This window comes from Octopus bimaculoides, chromosome 21, assembly GCF_046866305.1.
Source record: "Octopus bimaculoides isolate indiv1 chromosome 21, ASM4686630v1, whole genome shotgun sequence".
Lineage (NCBI taxonomy): Eukaryota > Metazoa > Mollusca > Cephalopoda > Octopoda > Octopodidae > Octopus > Octopus bimaculoides.
In genome coordinates, this window is record NC_142948.1 from 10,668,993 (window position 1) to 10,690,415 (window position 21,423).

General features: G+C 32.7%; 1 long non-coding RNA gene across 1 annotated transcript in view; it reads left to right on the forward strand.

Annotated features, from left to right (window-relative positions):
* LOC149131489 (uncharacterized) overlaps positions 1-21,423 on the forward strand; it is a 518,316-nt gene that overhangs the window by 209,508 nt on the left and 287,385 nt on the right. The gene's annotated exons all lie outside the window — the stretch shown is intronic.

The following is a 21,423-nucleotide window of genomic DNA, read 5'->3' on the forward strand; positions in this document are numbered from 1 at the left end:
TAAAATATTGATCTTATCAAGTGGTCAGCATGGGAATAAAAACCATCAAAGGTAATAATTATTTAAAATTATAATACAGGGTATCAAGAGATACCACCACGCTGAAAAAAATAGCAGTCAAATCCTGACTCTAAAAACCACATAATTTTATATATATATATATATATATATATATATATATATATATATATTTATATATATATATATATATATATATATATATATATATATTTATATATATATATATATATATATATATATATGTGTGTGTGTGTGTGTGTGTGTGTGTATATGGAAATTTTTGTGAAAATTGCTTAAAGCAGATTTTTTTAAAGTATAAAGACGATTTTTAAAATATTTAAAGACATTAAAAAATCTTGTAGAAGCATGTTACTAACTATTTTAGGAGACGCTTTTTGCTAGTGCGTGTGAGCGCTTTCGATTCATCTTATGTGTGTGTATATATAAAGAATGAAGTGTTTTGAATGGCACAACAATGCACTATAACAACAATGGTCTGTTGTAATTTAATCATCTATAGTCTGTTTTGATATTTCGGAATATAAAATTCCTTCTTCAAATATACATACGACTTTGTAATTTATTTCTAGGTAAGTGACGTATGGATTACTACATTGCCACGTGAACTTATTTTTTAACTGACCGTTTCTTCACATTCATTAAAGGTATGTGTATCGAATAAATAGTAATATATTTGACACCCATTCGATGAACAACTTTTCATATAATCTGTTATAATGTAATCGATTTAGCATTTACTTGACGAATTCATTTATATTTTTAACGATCTGCTTTTCGTGCACTATTAATTATTCCTTTCTCAACTGCCAGCAATTCTTACCATATTATAGTCATTCATTTTAGTTGATTGTCACATATTCATAAGTAGCTTTACTAGTTTCTGAGTTATTTATTTATTAACTTAATTTTAAGTACTCGTCTCAAGTGTTGTACGGAAGTAATTTGGAGTAGATGATTTACGATACCTTCTCTGTAAATAGCGTTATAATTTTTCTCCGCTAAAATTTCGTGCGTATTTTGAGGTACTAAAATTTCGAGCGTATAAAGAGATTCTAATTTTTCTGCATGGTAAATAGAAAATAGTAAATCTCCATTGTTATCTAGTTGCCTTGCCGATATTTAGATGCAGGCAATTCCCCATGAAGCAGGTTTATTGTTAAAAGCAATCCGAGTGTGCCCGTTGAGTATAACAGAAACATTGATAACAGCCGTATTTTGTTCATCGTTTTCTTCACTAAAAGTTGTGATACATTTTATATTTGGATATCTTCATATAAAACGAAGGTCTCTCATTGGACAAATATGTCGTGTAATACATTTCTTACCATGCAATCATCAACTAATATTTACATGAACGTGTTTAGATATAAGATACGTCCACCAGGGAGACGGGATTTCTGTTAAAATTATTCAGTGATCCACAGGCTTGGGTTTGCGGGAGAAAAGTGTATTCTGCAAATCCCTCTCTTTCATTTAGAGCTTTCTCATTTTGGAAATGAAAATTGAACTTATGCGTTGCTATTAATCGAGTCTGTGTGGTACAAAATTTGCTTCCCAACCAAATAATTTAGGATTCAGTCCCACTGCTTTCCGCTTTGGGGGAGTGTCATCTAATATAACAAGTTTTTGGAAAGCCAAAGACTTGTGCGTGTATTTTGTAGACGAAAACTGGAACAAGCCTGCTGTATGTATATATACCACCGGTACTTAAGTAGGTTTTACCATGGGCATACGTATGCAAGCGTATTATGTTCATAAATTACAGGTAAAGACAAGAGTAAATATTAGTTTATCAGGAATCAAAATTTAAAGAAACCAGACAATGCAGAAATATAGTTGAACAACAATTGGCTCACATCAATTATTATTTATTAATTCAATACAAATGGAATGCATCCCCTCTAACATGATTCTGCTACCAACGTTGTATGGTATTCCCATTGGTATGCTATAACTATTTATAATATTTGGTAACAAAACCAATCAAAATAGTGCAACATCATCAGAGTAAAGAAAAAATAAAGAAGGAGAAGATAGAGAAGAAAAAGGAATAAGTTAAATATAGTTGTAATCATACCATTTTGTTGCTGTATCTTTGGGACATTAAGTAAATGACAAAACTTAAAATAGTGATTGTAAGGGGTGAGATTAGGTGAAAGTAGAAACAGCAGTTAAATGGGATGCAGTCTATTTGTATTGAATTAATAAATAATAATTGATGTACGTCAATTGTTGTTCTTCAATTTTTCTCCCCCCATGACAGAAAACATTAAAATGCTGCAAAATCAATGCTGCAAAATCAATGTGGAGTTTTTCCTAGGTGAAAGTTGAACTCAGAATGTAAACAATCGACAGAAATCACACGAAACACTTTATTCAGCGCTGGAATAGTTGAAACGATACTTAACTACAATTGTGAAAAATATAATGAGCACAAATACGTTGACTTGCATCACAAATGATGTCTTAGTTTGCAATATAATCGGTCGGATTCAATATTAAGTGTGTCTCTATACATAACACTAAATATTCCGTCTAGACAAAATAACTGTTATCATCTAATAATTGTTCCTACTTTAGAATGTTACATAAAATGCGTTATAGTGTAAGGCAGGTCACAACATTTTTTTTTAATCTATTTATATCCTACCATAAAGTACTGCGTTTAGATATTGTCTTTGGAGATATTACGACCGTATTAGTTAACTGCCAAACAAAAACAAAAAAAATGTATGAATGAAATTGTATGTCAGCAGATTTATGAAAGAAGACCAAAAATAAGTTATGCAATATTATACAATTTCGGGAGAAGCAATTATTTCTACTGAAAAAGAAAGTGAATACACTGTTCAATCTGCTTACACAAGTAAGGTAAGATTGTTTAGCAAGTGCTGGCGAACTGAGATTGAAGATCTAATAGATGACAGAATTCTCCTCATTTACGTATATGCATTACTCTGATGTTAATCGACGTAAAAAAAACCAGCCAAATAAAAAAATAAGAGTAAATATAGCAAATATTAAGCTTAAGTATTTTCCATAAATTGTTTTTATTGTAGAAATTATTGGTGGCAATCAGTGGGAAGAGAGGAAAATGTATTGCCACATACCTACATAGATATATTATATTGTAAACTCTTACTATATATATATATATATATATATATATATATATATATATATATATAGATATAGATATATATATATATATATATGTGTGTGTGTGTGTGTGTGTGTGTGTGTGTACGTTTTTATCTCTCTATATATGTATGTATGTGTGTATGTATACATGTATATATGGAATGAGAGACGGAAAGTGAAAGAGAGAACGTTGCATATATATTTAGGTATCTCTATCTCCATTTAGACATACACATACACACACTCATGTATATATATATAATATAAATATATACATTATATATATATTGTCTATCTATCTCTATATATACATTTTATGAATATACATGATGTATATATGCAATCTATGTAAATATAGGTATATACATTATACAGTATATATATACACATATATGATCTAAACACACACACACACACACACACACGTACATATATATATATATATATATATATATATATATGTATATATATATATATATATATATATGTGTGTGTGTGTGTGTGTGTGTGTGTGTGTGTGTGTGTGTGTGTGTGTGTGTGTGTGTGTGCTTAGACATACTTCACGAAACCATACGTAAAAGAATATGAAATTGTATGTTTACGTGTTTGTATATAGATAGTATTACTTATATATACATATTCATAAAACCGTATCCTAATACATATGCATTTGATGCACACATACATACATTTATATTGTGAAATACAGGTACTCAAGTGATACAAACATATAGACACACTACTAAATTTCAATCTTTATACGTTATGTGTTTGTTGTTGTGCGTATAAATGTGTGACTGAGAAATATGCACATGAATAAATTCATATACATTTACTAAAAAGAACGTTATATGCTTGCGTGTTTTCTTCTATCAATCGCTATTCATTTGCCTGATTGATACAACAAGAATTTGCTGAGAAAAAAAAACAGTAAGACAAAAACGTTAATCGATATCATATGATTGTGCAGAAATATGTAAAAGAACCTACAGTTAAACCGACTATTGAATCCGTAGTCTTAGTTCTTTTACGTTGCCAAATGTGCTTGTGAGTTAAATAGTGTTGGCAATATGTCCGCACGAAAACAAATAACACATAACTAATTGCGTAAATTTTCTCAAATACTTATGTATGTCTGAATGTTTGCAAATACCTGCAGAGAACCTTTTTTCAGTTAGGTTTTAACAAAAGCAAATACAGAAAATCAAAAACTAGTGAGAGTTAAGAAAATTGTACATGGCAGGGGTTTTAATATCACATGTATACATATAGGCACACAGACACACACAGAGGCGCACATAATCACAAACACATGTATACATACACACATGCACATTGATTAAAAAATGTTGGCGTATGGGCAGTAATTTCTGGGGATGGGATCAATTAATTTTATCGAACCCTTAGTGCTCAACCGGTGGTTAATTTATCGACTTCAGACGATGTTAGTCTAAGTCCACGTCAGCAACATTTGAACATCGAACGTAACAACGTGTATTTGTGCGTATACATAGTATTCGATTGGGTTTTAATGTAAGAAACACTACAATCCACTTCATATCTGTATTATCGCGAACTTATATATATATATATATATATATATATATATATATATATATATATATATATATATATATATATATATATATATATATATATATATATATATTCCTAATTGGAACAAGCATACAGATTGGAATATCTAGTGTTATCTTATGAGGGTAAAATTCATGATTAATTGAAACAATAAGCGAAAATAAGTGATTGATATTTTGAAACGTTCATCTACGATGTGACTGAGATACTTCAAAATAAGAGCGTGATCGACAGAAGAAAACGTAGGTTTATTTAGGTAACTAGAAATGAATATATTCTATGTTCAGCATAGACAATAAATAAATAATTAAGAGGCATATTACATTTTCGAATGTGAAAGAAAATGTATCGAGATAAGAGTAATGAGTAGTAATCCAGAAGAAATAAACGATTCCTTAAGAAGCAATTACCATAGAAATTTCGTGAGATTTCTGAGTGTTTAAGATGTGTAGGACAGATAAAGTAACGCGAAACTAAAATTCAGTTAAAATGGTTGATTTACCAGAGTATTTGGTACAAAAGTGTCTGGCAATCAGTACATAAGATTATGCAAATTCTGCATATATAGTATTAGGTATGCTGTACATTTGCTACATGATTCTTAACTATTCAACCATGGGTGGTGTTATATAAAACGTTGCGTGAGATATATCTTTAAGATCATTAAATAACTGAGCACAGGTAGGTAAGTAGGCTCTATATTGTTAATGAAGTTCGATTTACCACTCTCTCTCCATTACAAGAATATTATACAAGTAGAGTAAAGTATGGTGAGCCAGCAGGACATATATATGGGAGAAAAGATTCATATATACATATATACGCATACATCGAGACGGAAAGACTTTTTCACTTCCCGAGCGTTAAACTAATACATGTTTGGTGGTTGTTTACACACCCGTCTTCGGCTTTTGTAAATTCTCACCATACATACATACATACATACATACATATATATATATATATATATATATATATATATATATATATATATATAATGTGTGTGTGTGTGTGTGTGTGTGTGTGTGTATGTATATATAAAACTAAATTTACCTACAACCGCAAATATTACGTAATTTTTCTTTTACAACTTTTGCGTAAATTGGCGCTGCAAGTGGAGATAATACAGAGACGTATGTAGCTTATAGTTAATGACGTGTTAAAGAATCTTCTTTGTCTTCTTCTTTTCATTGGTATATGTATATACATACACATACACACACACACACACACACACACACACACACACACACACTATATATATATATATATATATATATATATATATATATATATATATATATATATATATATATATTCCTCTAATTCCTTATGTACTTTGTACTTCTGTATGTAAACCATGTTGGCAAAATAACACTGTCTGCCATGGACACCTGTGCTTTGGTTCTTTTTCTTTTTCTTTTCTTCCTTTTTTTGTCACTTTTGCTATGAATTAAATTAATGAATTCAACGGGATACACCGTCTGCAAGTAGTTGGGTTCAGCATATTATCCTCCATTTTCTAATTGTTACACAAATTTTGGGTAAAACCTCCACTTTTACCCGCTCCCATTGATTGCACCTTGTATAACACTAGTGTAGCAATAATTGGGTACCCTCCCAGCAGTATACTGGATAGATACTATCCCTTAGTTGGTTGAACCCCCAACCCCTAACTCTCTCACGTTATATATATATATATATGTATGTGTGTGTGTGTTTGTATATATATATATATATATATATATATATATATATGTATGTATATATATACATACACTTGTTGGTGAACCTGTGCATGCACACACACTCTCACATATATACATATACTTATTAATGTATGTGTGCGTGTGCCTGAGTGCGCTTGTTGTTGTGTAGCTAAAGGAAAATGCGATTTGTGATTCATGTGGTCTTGCTTCCTGTATCAGTTATTTTCGTTTGTAAAACCATTGTTGTTGTTTAATAGGTTTCTACTGCATATGTAATTGGCAATTTACTCGATGTCCATACGTTAAGGTCAGCATGTCAAGAATATTTTCATATATTTGAAAATCTCTATGAAGAAGTTTAACACCATTGTCTAAACGTTCCATGAATAATTCATTTCTAGTTATAGAACCGCGACGCCTGAAGATCTCTGTGATGTAATTTCGGTCCATGTGAAATCGATTCAACTTAACATTCAATAAATGACACCTGACGTAACATATAACACACGTTTAAGATTATATTGTGACAATAACAAGACATATGCAGTCACGTATAGATCATACAAACAAAGTGAAACTCATGTGAGATTCAAATATTATCCACAGTAAACCAGACAAACTTGTCACAGAGGCGAGCCGAAGTTTAACATTTCCTGTTTAAAAGGTCGATTTTATTTAAACAAAGAACTGACTTCCTTTGCAGGATATCTACACTTTTGAACAAAATTCGATGGAAAATGATTGATGTTTTTTTGGGGTGGGGACACTTTTATTAATTGATGATTAACAATGATTGGGTAGTGTTTATTATATCAATATACATTCACAGAGATCGAAAAGACGGCATTCATTTATCCTGGTACATATTTAATGGGAACGCACAGATAGCATAATTGTGTCACACAAGTAATTTTTAGCAGTATGCGCATACATGCTTGTTAATTTAGCTGGAAAAACTCGCCTTTTTGAATACTGGTTGAAATAAGATATAGTGGCCTACCTGTTGCATTGAACACGTGCAGCCTGTTGAAGTTGAGATGTTGAAATAATCTATATATAGTGGAGGCGCAATGGCCCAGTGGTTAGGGCAGCGGAGTCGCGGTCATAGGATCGCGGTTTCGATCCCCAGACCGGGCGTTGTGAGTGTTTATTGAGCGAAAACACCTAAAGCACTACGAGGCTCCGGCAGGGGATGGTGGCGAACCCTGCTGTACTCTTTCACCACAACTTTCTCTCACTCATACTTCCTGTTTCTGGTGTCCCTGTAATTCAAAGGATCAGCCTTGTCACACTGTGTCACGCTGACTATCCCCGAGAACTACGTTAAGGGTACACGTGTCTGCGGAGTGCTCAGCCACTTACCCATTAATTTCACGAGCAGGCTGTTCCGTTGATCGGATCAACTAGAACCCTCGACGTCGTAAGCGACGGAGTGCCAACACACACATATATTCATGTATATATACATGTAAGTATTGAGTATGTACCTGGTACTTAGCCCGTGAAGCACGTTCACTGGTTACGGCTGCCTGACGTACTTACACAATTCTTACTGGATCATTATTGTGAATATAAAAGTTTTCGTTGAGTACATATATATATATATATATATATCAAATAATAGATGCGGAAATTGGAATATACGAGAAACCTTATTGCTCACAACGAACGTTTCTAGCCATCCTACATCGAACCCTCATGGGTAGGATACTGGTTGTAGTGTATGGTTCAGAGTAGAAGCACCTGGTTAGGTAATTTTATAAGGGTTCCCTCGTTTCACTCGTATTTTATTAAAAACAAAACAAACAAAAGCAACATAACATTTGTGATCCTCAGAATAGCTAGGAAAGAATCATTTTTCTATCATTTGTTTTATATGTGTGTATGTGTATGCGTGTGTTTGTCAGTGCGTGTGTAAATATAATAATAATATTAATAATAGTAACCATTGTATGTATATATATATATATATATATATATATATATATATATATATATATATATATATATATATATATATATATATTATATGTATGAGATCCGATTTGAGAATTCTGTTTGGCGTTATCCGTTGCCTCTTTTGTAGGCACCGCACGTTCGGCTATTTCCGGACTTCATCATCCATGAACATATAAGTATTTTCCATAGAAATTTATAGACGATTTAAGGAATCACTAATGTGTATAGAAAAATTAATATAATCAGGCATGCGCAATGTGTTACAGTAAAGAAAAAAAAATATTGCTTTCCCTTGATGGTAACATATACATATATTTATAAAAAAATATCTTTTGTTTATGGTAATACATTGAGCTTGGACGTTAATATTAATTTATACACACACACACATATATAAGTATATATACACTCACATATTTACACATATACACACATATATATATATATATATATTTATATCTATCTATCTATCTATATAATATATATATATATATATATATATATATATATATATATATATAATGTGTGTGCGTGTGTGTGTGTGTGTGTGTGTGTGTGTGTGTGTGTGTGTGTGTGTGTTGTATACACGTGTGTTTTCCTGCGTTTGTGTCTCTGTGTAATTTTGTTCTTTTATGGATCAACTATACCAAATGTTCCGTTTCGCTTTAAACCGAGACAAACGTTACATGATTTTACATAACCACATTCAGCTTCAGCTAAAGATGATAATGTTTGATGCAAGGACGCTGAAGTGACCATGCGAGCTTTTGGCATTTCTTTTCGTTGGTTTTGATCTAGAACTCGGGTACAATTTTGCCGTCATTCATATATACAACACCAAAGTGAATGACAGTCAGAAGTCAATTTTTTCCATGTACTTTTCCATCGGTACTTTTCCTTTAGACCACTGGTGCTTAACAGAGTTCTATATAACTCCTAAGTATTCATTTAAGACTTTTGGGATTCCATAAAGGTAACATAGTAGAATGGTCACCATCATCATCATCATCATCATCATCGTTTAACGTCCGCTTTCCATGCTAGCATGGGTTGGACGATTTGACTGAGGACTGGTGAAACCGGATGGCAACACCAGGCTCCAGTCTGATTTGGCAGAGTTTCTACAGCTGGATGCCCTTCCTAACGCCAACCACTCAGAGAGTGTAGTGGGTGCTTTTACGTGTCACCCGCACGAAAACGGCCACGCTCGAAATGGTGTCTTTTATGTGCCACCCGCACAAGCCAGTCCAGGGGCACTGGCAACGATCTCGCTCGAAAATCCTACAGGAGCCATAAGTATTTTTGAAAATTCCATGAGGAAATCTTTGGATGTGCTTTCCATAATACTTAACAGTTTTACATATTTCTGGCTATAGAAACATGGTCGTTCTGCAACTATTCCTACAAACCTACACAAGTGAAAGCCTGAAAAACATATCTATATAATTGCTACAGTCGTACAGGTAGAGAACTCTTGAAATGCAGTTGCTATATGCATGACTGTCAGACACGTGTGGTTCTCTATCTAGAGCCACAGGAGTCGCTTCACCACCTTTAGCAGCTGACGAAATTTGTTCGGGAACGGATCTATGATTTCTCGACGGATGACTACTATAGGTTATATATCTATAAAACCGTGTTGTTAGGCATCAATATGCTCTGAGGCTCCACCGAATAAAACAGAACTGAAAGTGTTCTAGATATATAAAATGGTTGAAAACCACTGCTTTATACTCAGTTCATATATGTAAATGCATATGTGTGTCACTTTAAATCATTTGAAGTCATTGCATAAGAATGGCGCTCAATACTCCGTGGGTTGTATTTGAATAACAACGACCGTGTTGCACTTTAGAAAGATTTTCTATGCATATATCCTTCGGTTTGCATATTATATCAGTAACGTGCGCGTTATCTTGTCGCCACATTCGCCTTAAACTCTTATCTTTTTGAGATTGTCACTTAAGCATCTATTAACCTAGCAACAACAATTATTACTGTAATGTGAATTTGTAATCAGTGGAGAGAATCAGCGGATTTCCTCGCTGTGCTATAGATATATTTGTCTCTTCATTTAATTTGTAAACTTACTCATATCTGTACTGAAGCTGAATTCTGTACTGTATATGATTCTTTTTTATCGTTTCTGACCACGTCACTTCAGTACACCAAGCCTTCTACACAAATTGTGGTATTTAGTACCGAAATAAACAGAAGTATAGACGACTTGTCTACTCTGAATATCATTTTTATATCTGAGCTCTCATTTATAGAATCCGATGTCATTGTTTTCCTTTTGAGGAATTATAATTTTTTTCTTAGATTCGACGGGTATTTTCGTTCGTATCCAAAAATTCTTAAGAATTGTTTTTTTTTTTTTTCTATTTCTCTAAATTCATTGCGCTTTTTACTATATTTTTATACACATTTTCATATTTGATGGATTTAATTTTTTGATTTATTTATATATTCAGCCTAGATATTCTTGGCTCTTTTGAAGCTTGTAAACAATGAAATAATTACTCACAAGCTCTGGAATAAAATAAAATGAAAATGTGTTGGTTTCCCTCATCAAGAACTAATCCATTCAACATAGATTTGGACGCTTCATTTAGTATCTCTCTTGCCATCAATTAATTACTTGCAATATCTCAGTCATAATCAGTTCAACTCTTTCCATACCCTAATGACGTAAGCATTAGTATCATTTTCTTTCCGTTTCTTTGGGAGGGCATAAACGGAACCTCTACGCCCATTGCACTTCCTGTAATAATTTCGGTTAGGAGTGTAATGAGAGAAAATTACTGCCTGTATTAACTAAATTAGAAAATATAAACAAAGGCATGAAGCCAAAAAGAGAAAAAAAGTATAAACACTGCAAGTATTTTCTAGATAGCTATTACAAAGTTTGACTTTATTATCATGTAGATAGACTATATATGTATTTGTATCCATCAAATTATATTCTAATAATATCTGGTACAACGGCGGCGAGCTGGCAGAAACGGTAGCTCGCCGGCCGAAATGCTTCGCGGTATTTCATCTGCCGTTACGATCTGAGTTCAAATTCTGCCGAGCTCGACTTTGCCTTTCGTCCTTTCAGGGTAGATAAATTAAGTACTAGTTACGCACCGAGGTCGATGTAATCGACTTAATCCCGATGTCTGTCCTTGTTTGTCCCCTCTATGTTTAGCCCATTGTGGGCAATAAAGAAATAAGAAACGTTAGCTCGCCGGGCGAAATGCTTAGCGACATTTCGTCTGTCTTTACGTTTTGAGATCAAATTCTGCCGTGCTCGACTAGGCTCGATAAATTAAGTATTAGTTGCGTACTGAGGTCGATATAGTCCACTGGTGTCCTCTTGTGCCTAGAGCAGAAAGAATAATATCTGGTACAAATCTTACAGTACAAATCTTTGTTTTATCTTTTCTAGGTAATTAAATTAATTACTTCCATAAGAAAGAGCAGCCATCGTTAATCTCGTTTACAAAAAATGATAAATAATAAGAAAGGTATAAATATATCAACTAGAGATGAGATACGAAATGTATCATATATCAAAGATACACAAATAATTAATTCTATTTGTGTGTTTCCTATCAGATGTTCTAAAAAGAAAATATTTAATGTGAAGTTGCTTAAAACTGGAATAAAGTCAAATGTTGCTATATTTGAATTTTTGAGAAGCAATACAATCTCAACAGTCAACTGAATTCAAATCAATATCATGAAATTCAACCAAACAGAAACACTGAGAAAATAAAGCATACGTACATATCAATTTTAAATGAAATCCCTAGTGATAAACTTTGTTTCTTTCGTCTTCTTTTAGCAAATGTCTTTTGAAATCTAAATGCAAAGCAAACAAATATCTACACACAATTAAAATCACTAAATTCAACAATAAATTATAGAAATATAATATAAATGTAAAAACAAGAAAATTAGGTTAATATTTATCAAAATCAATGTTGCTTTAAATAGGTTTTCTGCTTTCAATTTTTTTTTTCATAAAATGGATTTATATTTTTCTATATAAATCACAAACGATATTTCAAGAAACTTCGATATTTCAGCGTATCTCCAATAATTTGTTTTAAATGATTTTCTCTGGTAACTATCCTCTCAGTGGATTTTCATGTATGATAATTTCTAATAGTGTCATTATTATCTTCCAATCTCTATAGAGTAAAATTGTATGTTTGTTTAAATGACTTGAGATTCCGTATATAACCTTCTGATCCATTTCCTGATATAGATAAATACAATTTTACTCCGTATTTATTTCTATCACATTTCCCTTCCTACTTGGGAAAATAATATTTTTTTTATTAATTCATTTTTCAAATAGCTTCCCCACCCCTTTAATGGATTTCTTTTATACTTCCCTCTATTCCTAATTTTATATATCATATTGCTTGTGTTGTTTGTCGGTAGGATTTTATTGGAAAAACAAGTTATATTTCGTAGAGTGTGAGTCCGATTTTTCACGCTACTGAATAAATTAGTAAATTACTTGTCTGTTGATATACGGTTTTCTTTTTGTTGGAGTGAATTCTGCTAGAAATTTAAGAAACTAATACACACACACATACACACACACACACACACACACACACACATATGGCTATCTTATTTTCTTGAAATATTTGTAAAGATGCTGCTTGAATGGAAATTTCAAACGATCTATATGTATTCTTTTCTACTCGAGGCGCAAGGCCCGACATTTTGCTGGGAGGGGACCAGTTGATTACATCGATTCTAGTATGTAACTCGTACTTATTGACTCTGAAATGATAAAAAGGCAAAGTCGACCTCGGCGGAATTTGAACTCGTCTGTAAAGACAGACGAAATACCGCTAAGCGTTTCGCCTGGCGTGCTAATGTTTCTGATTGCTCGTCGCCTTACGACCGATATGTATTGTGTATAATATATACTTACTCGGCATTCATTTTCTCTTCACTTTAAAGTTAGTAACTTTTTTTGTTTATTTGTTATTATCAGCATGGTGGTTTATTGTACACACACACTACATTTAAAATATAGATACTTTTCCGTAGTCATTTGTGTCATTTGAAGGCGTTTATAACGTTCGTATTTGTTATGAGAACTTTATCTTCGGTTTCTATTATTTGTATATATTATTTGTAATAGATATCACAGCGTCGGAGATCATTTTACTACATAACCCCTCCGATATACATTCGTATTTCAGTTTATATTGTTACCATATACATATTTTCTTATATGCCTTACATATGATGGCTTATGAGGTAAACGATATTTTTAAAAGATTAGTGTAAAGTTTCGAGTTCTTGCTCTTTCGCATATTAGACTCATTTTGATAGAGAGTCCTTCTGATATAACCTTCTGATCCATTTCCTGATGTAGATAAATACAATTTTACTCCGTATTTATTTCTATCACATTTTCCTTCCTACTTCAGAAAATAATATTTTTCATTAATTCATTTTGGAAATAGCTTCCCCACCCCTTTAATGGATTTCTTTTTCTATTTCTCTCTATTCCAAATTTTATATATCATATTGCTTGTGTTGTTTGTCGGTATGATTTTATTGGAAGTATATTCAACAGAGTTAAATGCTTGGAGAATCACGTTGCGGACATTTGTGGACCAAATGATTCTTAACGCTTTTATTATTAACTCATACCAGACATATATCATTATTACTGGTCTTGGTTAAAGACAGAAAACTGGCAGAATCGTTACCATGCAAGTTAAACGACTTAGCGGCATTTCCTCCATCTTCATGCCCTCAGTTCAGGTTCCTCCAAGGTGGACTTTGCCTTTCATCACTTCGGAATCGATAAAATTATTACCAGCTGAGCAAGGGGGCTGATATAATCTACACATCCCCCTATACCATATTTCACACTTAGTTTCTGTTGGAGGAAGGGTTATTACTCGTCCTTTCAATAGTATTACGATTAGTGATTGAACAGTCGAAATTCCGCTAAATTCAAATTTACCGTATCTATATTAAGGACTTCATAATTTAAAATGCTTGTCAAGTACTAAATCGAGAATGTTTTCGTACACAAACATATAAAACTTTGACTGAGGTACAAATAATTATAAATTTAGATAAGGAGATAGTTTGCAATAGTGAAAAGAATTAGAAACGATATAACGATATTATGCATTATTAAATTTCGTCGTTTTATGAGTGAAAAAAATCCTTTGAGAAATCTGTGTCGATTCATCCCCCACTTGTGTGGTCAATTAATTTGGTAATACCTAAATATTCAGTCGATGTAACCAAAGCTTTCCTTCTCCAAATCAGTTGGCTTTCTACCAAACTTCGAAATCATTATTAATGAACAGAGCTGATGTGCTTTTAACAAAACTGATTTTTTATTAAACGGTTGCCTTATATTAATTTACGATTCATGTTCTCCTTTGTTGTTGTCTTGTTACGGTAATTTAACAATATTAAATTGATTCAAATTTCTATGTATATTTGTATGTATGATATATAAAATGTTTATTTTGTTTCATGTGATTTTTTTCTATATTCATTTTAATTTACACATATGAGTAATTATTAATCTATTTATCTATTGTCTGCCCGTCTATCTATCTATCTATATATCTATCTAACTATCTGTTTCTTTTCTGTCTGCCCGTCTAACTATCTATCTATCTATCTGTCTGTTTCCCTATTTATCTACCTATTTATCTGTCTGGCTGTCTGTCTGTCTGGCTGTCTGGCTGTCTGTCTGGCTGGCTGTCTGTCTGGCTGGCTGTTATATATGGGAGCATGTATGTATGTATCTATGCGTGCATGTTTATACCTGCGCAGGAATTCTTACACTGATACATACATTGCATCGAAATATACAAATTTTAGGAAACGATATTATATTCTCTGTCAGCATTGTTGTATATTTATGCACATTACTCCTGACAGCAAACCTTTCTCTACTAAGATATTTGCCTTCTAATAGAATGGTCAGACACGTAAATCGTTTCACATTTTTGCTACCAGTATAAGAATTATTCTTTAACTTATTTTTTTATTCTTCAGTTATCAAATAGTTTCCTAATAGATTTGAGTTTTCCTTTCTCGAATTGAGAGATATGCTTTAAATCGTTGAGGATTCCTGCTGGTAAAACATCACTCTTCATATCTGTAATCTTTTGTATATTTCTTGCTTCAGTCACTGCTCTGCTCAAATGCTTGTACACTGCCATCAAACTCATACTCGGAGGAACCGAACGCAGTACCTACGTTTTAAGCCTTTTAGCCAAACGTTGATGGGGAACATATACAGAACACAAAGATACACACACACAAACAAGCCCACGCGCGATAGGCTTCTTTCAGCTTCAGTTGACCAGATCTACTCAGTATGAATTGGTTGGCCCTGGGTTGTGGTAGAAAACTGTTCCCCAATTTGCCAGGCTGTACGACAGAACCCGGAGTCATGTAGTTAGGAAGCAAACATCTTACTACAGAGCCGTGCCTCATAAACTTTTTTAAAATTTAAATACCTGTACTTTGCCCACATGTCATTATGTTTTTAAATTCACGATTATGTAAATTTATATAGTTGCATCGGTAGATTAATATTTCAGAAAAATGTCACAAAAAAAAAAAAAAAATAAAGCCATTTTGCTATAGTTGATAAACAATAAATATTTGACAAAAAAAAAGACTATATTGAAAATTAGTATAAAACTAGTGATATATTGGTAATAAACTAAAAGCATGAAAAACATTTAAGTTAGTTTAATAAATTCACGAAAGAACTCAACGTAGCTGCATATATAGGTTATTGTTAGTATTATGGTCCGAGCAAATATACGCTGTTGATAAAGATCTTGACGAATCGTTAAGGCAGGTGAAAATGTTGTAGTCTATTTGTTGTAACTTTACGTTCGAAGTTCAAATTTTACCGACATCGAAACTTCTTTACTCTTTCAGGGACGACAAAAGGGTTAGCAGTGTAGCATAGGTGCCGGGTGAATCGACAATCCCGCTCCCCCAAAACGTACAGGCGTTGTGCCTATTACTAACCACATTCAAGATGGTCAGCTGGTAGAATGATTAACAGGACGAAGAAAATGCTATGCGAAATTTATTTTGGCTTTTCATTCTAAGTTCAAATGACACCGTCGTCAAATTTACCTGATATCCTTTCGGCACACGATAAATTAACTATTTTCCGTGAATTGATATTGATGAAATCTAATGGTCATCTCACCAAAACTTTCAGGATTTCTGCCAATAGGAGAAACAATTGTTCCCCATAATGGAGCTTAATAATTTAAACATTTATCTCATTTCTTATTTTCATAATTTCTTTATTAATCATGAAAGTATTAACTAACAACTACGGCATTATCCACTAACTACTCGTTTCTATTACTTCAATAGAACGAAATTAGAGATTAAAGAAATGCATTGAATTGATAAAGCATACTATGTTAAATAACTAATATTAAATTTTAGCGTGATGTCTCCAATCTCAATTCTTTTTAATTATAATTAGTACTCAATTACAAATAATATTTATGAAATCGCTTTGATTAGTTGGTGTTTCGAAGCAAGGTAATGATAATTGAACCCCGTGTGACTAAGTGGTCACAGTATTCGCTTCACAATCGTAATATCATACGTTCGATTCCCGACGGGTCCTTGAGCAGAATACTTTATATCACATTGCACCAGAGCATTTGGCAGGCCAAAATGAGTTATACCTGTAACTTAAGGGAAGATTCTTGTCACATCCTGTCATACTGACTCTCCCTGTGAAATATTTGAAGGGCTGTGTTTCTGTGGAGTACTCAACAACGTGCAGGTAAATTTGACACGCAACGTCTTCTGTTGATCGGATCAACCAGAACCATCGTTATCCTAACCGACGGGGTGCCTGAAAGAGAAAAGGAAAGCTGATGTCATGCTCATATTTTAGTGCGTTTTTACTGTTTTGTCTTTGACCGCTGTTGTCTACTCACAGATTAGTCATGATAGAACAAACTTTCTTCAAATGAATCACATTCCTCAGTATTCCAGCTTTTCTTTTAACCAATCGCTTGAACGATCACTGTATAATATATATCCGTATCGCTTTTATTGGAACGATAAGATTCATAATCAATATGACGTCTATCATAATTTATGAGTTCCATCGTTGATTTATTATTCTCGATCCAATAAGCACTGTTGCTGACCATCGAATCAAAATATATCTTTTATTAAATTTTCAGAAATTAATTTGCCTGGGGTATGGTTCATTTTCAAACAGCGCTATACGGGGTCTCAGGATGTGTCTTGTATATTGTCTGGTGCAACTATTGTTGATTTTTAAGCTATTACACAGACATTCTCACATGCAAAACTTCCGTGGGTTCGAAAATATTGGCTTGTCTAAGGAAGATCGTAATATAAATTACAAGTTTTGCGTTTTATTCCTTCTTATAGTTGGTTTGTCAGCCCTCTTCGTTTCTCTAGACCCCAGTGTTGAGCCCGATCCTCACTCAATGGATTTTGTACCATTCAAATACAAATCACAAAATAAGAAATCGATATTTCTATCAGTTAAAAAAATTAATCAATTACGTGCTAAAATGAAAGCCATTTATCATTTCTCAAAACATGTAGACTAGAACAAATTATACCGGATGGTCTTGCATAAAATATAACAATGTGTTCATCACAGCCTAACGATTCATTACTTCAAAAAGTTTAAATTGATTGTTGAGAGCAATTCATTTAACTTAATGGAAGTTATTATTGAACGCTATCGTTCAAAATTAGTATTGCCTGGTGCAGACATTAAGGAGAATTTGAATGTCCTTGAACAGGTAGGTTCTTCTAAAAATCGCTTCAAATATTTGTGTAATTGTTTCATTAACTTTGAAAAAAAAAAACAGGAAATTTCGTCTGTGAAGGGAAAAGCAGAAAAGAAGCTGAAAAAGCTGAATTATCATTCCTCTGAGCCAGTTGGCAAGGAAACATTTTTTCTGAGAACGTTTGCTTTGAAATATGAGAAGTCGTTTTTACGTTCGGGACAAATGTTATGTGACAGACCTATTGATGCCAGGTTGAAAATCATTGCGGAAAAGTTTTCCTGGAATTCCAATACCACCAACCATTTTTTTCTTTACACGGAATCTATAACAAACACTCCACACTGCACACTGTTCATTCATCACACCAGGAACTATCGTTTTGTTTTGTCGACCAACCTGTTTCGGAGATGTTTATGTTTTTGACAGTCTGAACTTACCAGTACCCCAGAAACTAATAGCACTGATAACAATGCTATACTCACCACAAGCATATAGTTCCTACAGTTCAACATGCTTATATTACTAATCCTCAAGTTGGCGCATATGTTTGTGGTATTTTTGCCCTGGTGTGCGCATTTGAACTGGTCATTGGAAAATCGCCAGAAAAAGTTATTATTTGATCAGTCAAAAATGTGATCACGTTAAAGATTTTTTCTTGAAAATAAATAACGGAACATTTAAAGAAAAGATTCAACGGGTACATTTATCACGTCAGGAACAGTAGCAGTATTTCAATATAACTTATTGAACGGCTGCACTTTTGAAAAAAACCTGATGGTGCATGTTGTCAGCATATATTCTTAATCTACTACACTTTCAGTTCTCAAAATGCATGAGGAGAAACATGTTTCTGAGCAATTAACATCATGCTATGAACGGATGGATAAATATTTACACAAGAATGTTTGATTAAATATACTTTTTTCTTTTCTTTTTTTCTTTCCTTTTCAGTTAATTTTTTTTTTCTTTTCTTTCTATTTTTTTTTTTGTCAGTCGTAAAATTGCTAATTGAAGACTGATGATGTCATTCCATCAAATTCGGAACGCTGGTTACATCGTTCAAATTTTGAATTTCAGTTCCTATAATTTTGAACTTCGATGTATCACTATATATTTTGAACTCGACAAAGACAGCCAAGGTATCGAAATATCATTCAACCGATAAAACATTTATTACAATCGCATCACGCTCTTGGATTTGTCTATTTACACTTGTGTGGAGTTACGGCAATCATTAAAAATAATCATAATAATAATAATTATCATTATTATTAATATTATCATTATTATCAATATTTTCATTATTGTTATTATGATCATTATTATTATTATTATGGTCATTATTATTATTATTATTTTGATCATTATTATTATTCTTATTATTGTTACTAGCAAAAATATGAGTGCCCTTGTTATCAAGTGTTATTATTATCGCTATTATTATTAACATTATTATTATTATTATTATTATTACTTTTATCATCATCATCGTCGTCGTCAACGATGACAGACTCACACTGCAAAGCTATTATTGTTGACGTTTGCATTTCATCCTTTGGTGTCAAAACAAATGGTGTGGGGTTACTTTTCCTAATTTAAATTTAAAGACATAGCAATGGAATAATAAATATTCTAAATACAGGCTACTTTTTTTTTTCTATCATATCTCAACATTTCTCATGGCAGCAGCAGCAGTAACAGACGAAATGGACATAAAATGTTGCCCCCGAGGATAGCGAAGAAAATATAATTCCCAATTGAACACTGGTGTCGATGGAGGAATAGGCATATTCCCGCATATTTCAGGCCTTGAGCTTGTAGTAGAAAGCAGAAAATATAAAAGAATTTCGTCCATTTCAGGTCGATAAAGTAATTACCAGTCACGTACTGGGGTCAATGGAAATTGATTTGCTCAAATTGATTAGTCCTGAGCCTATAACACCAAGGGCCGTTGTCGTTGTCATCATCATTATCACCATCGTTTTCGTCGTTGTCATCGTCGTCATCGTCATCATCATCGTCATCATCAGCACCACCAACACAACCACCACTACTGCTGCTGCTACTACTACAATTCGATATTTCCATTGTTTTAAACATTATAATTAAGAAAGAAACAGTTACGAAAGACGTTTCTTTTATTATTATTATTATTATTATTATTATTATTATTATCATTATTATTATTATTATTATTATTATTATTATTATTATTATTATTATCATTTTACTATAATTATCATCATTATTACTATTTCACATTTCGTTCTCTGTTTTTCATTTGTCTACGTCCCAATGGCGACAAAACGATGAACTTCTATTATTCATTCTGCCCGTGTAATTATGTGATGGAAGTTAGTTTTATCTCATTGTTTTCTTTCTATTAAGATCTCATTAAAATATTGCACTCACTGTTAAAGATATTACAGAGCCTGGAGCGGCGTTTCAAATTGTTTGCATCCAGTTTTTTAGAGATTTAAATTGCACTGTGTGATAGACAGCCATAAAAGAAATAAGTCATACACACATACGCGTAAACAGTCTTATACACACATATACATATCCATATGAATACTTTATACACACATACAGACGTACACATACACTCGCACATACGTATATATACAATTTCATACGTGAAACATTTCAGAGGTAAACAACAAACAGGTTATATTTATAGCAAAATAATAATGGTTCTCCAAACATGACTAACATTTTGAAATATATCCGCAACAACATGGGAATTTTGTTATATAACTAATATATTCATCAACAGTCTTATGAAGTGCGTTCCAACATCCTTGATAGGAAACTGCGTACTTACTTACAGGTTCCTTCACATTTCATTGCATACTGAAACCAAACTGATAATAAATTTTGACTTAGATATTATTTGAGACTAAACCGACTTATGAAGCAAATGATATTGAAGACCTTCTTTCCATTCTTACCGAAATCCATTGATGTCCTCCTGGTAAAATGGCGGTAAGTTTTCAGTGAGTATCCAATTTTGCGACGCAATAGGAAATTATCACACGGACATAAGTTTACTCCCACTCTTACTGACGTGCTCCATATACAACGCAGAAAATAGACACACACGCTCATATACTAAATTACACACACACACACACACACACACACACACACACACA